Raw genomic sequence first — 1132 nt, forward strand, 5'->3', positions numbered from 1 at the left:
GTGTTAATGGTAGATGCATTAAGAGGTACACACAGAAAGGAGTACTTAGAGGTTGATGTGTAAGATTGTTCACTGTTAAATAACATGTTTTCCTATACTTTTAAGGCTTCAACAAGTTCTGGTCCAATCCAAGTGCTTTGCAAAACTTACTTGTCACAGACTGTTTGGCTGCTCTCAGATTCCACCATTAAACATACGTTAAAAAGACAAAAGATCTGCAGTTGGACTGGAAACGTGGGAAAATAGCATTCATTTTTTCCTTTGAAAACAATTCAGTTAATTCTCTAAATTCAGCTGGCAGTATTATGCAATACTCTGCACAATCCTGAGTGGGAGGTGGAGCATATGTATGCCCAAGTATGTGGTGCGCTCTCTAAAAAATAAGCGTAGGAGCCTCCGCAGCTCCTATCTCAGCACTTATCTTGGTTGCAAACACAACTTCTTCACTCGGTCCCTCTTTCGCTGCCCTTCCACCCTGTCACACCTCCGCGCCTCAGGAGGCCATCTGGACCCGAAGCATCAGACTAGAAAATAAATATATAGGGTGTTATTATTCCCATCGTTTGTTTGATGTTGCTGGTTTGGGCTGAGGGTGGCAGCGACAAGGCTACAGTCTCCCTGGGGTGGGGGGGAACTCCATCACCCAGTAGTGATGCTCCCGTTGAGTTTTGGGGACCCCTGCAAAAAAATGGGTGTGGGACAAAGGCCCCCAAAAAAATCTGATGCCCACCACCGGTGGCCTGAGGGGTCGTAGGAAGGGACCCCCATGGCTGGAGCCCAGCCCATGTCTAGGGGGTACGAGAAAGGGGCCCCCACAGCTGTGGCCGAGCCCAAGGAAGGGGGAGGATGGGGAAAGCCCTGCTCCAGCCGCCGGGTGCCAGAAATGGGGGTCCCCCAGCCATGAGGGACGCCCCCTCTCCCTCCCGTCACCCCGCAGCCTCCCGGGGGACCCCTCCCGGCTCGGCGTGACCCGGGCGGGGGGGAAGGGACCGGAGAGGGGGGGGCGGTCCCTGCCCGCCGTGGGGGGGGGAAGCGCGGCAGCCCCCTCCCCCGGTTGCCCGCTGGCTGCCGCCTTTCCTCGCCGCTCGGCCGGGCTACGCTCGCAGCCGCCACCATCTTGTGCGGGTGTCCC

The sequence above is a fragment of the Calidris pugnax genome, unplaced genomic scaffold, assembly GCF_001431845.1.
Source record: "Calidris pugnax isolate Ruff unplaced genomic scaffold, ASM143184v1 scaffold245, whole genome shotgun sequence".
NCBI classification, from domain to species: Eukaryota; Metazoa; Chordata; class Aves; order Charadriiformes; family Scolopacidae; genus Calidris; species Calidris pugnax.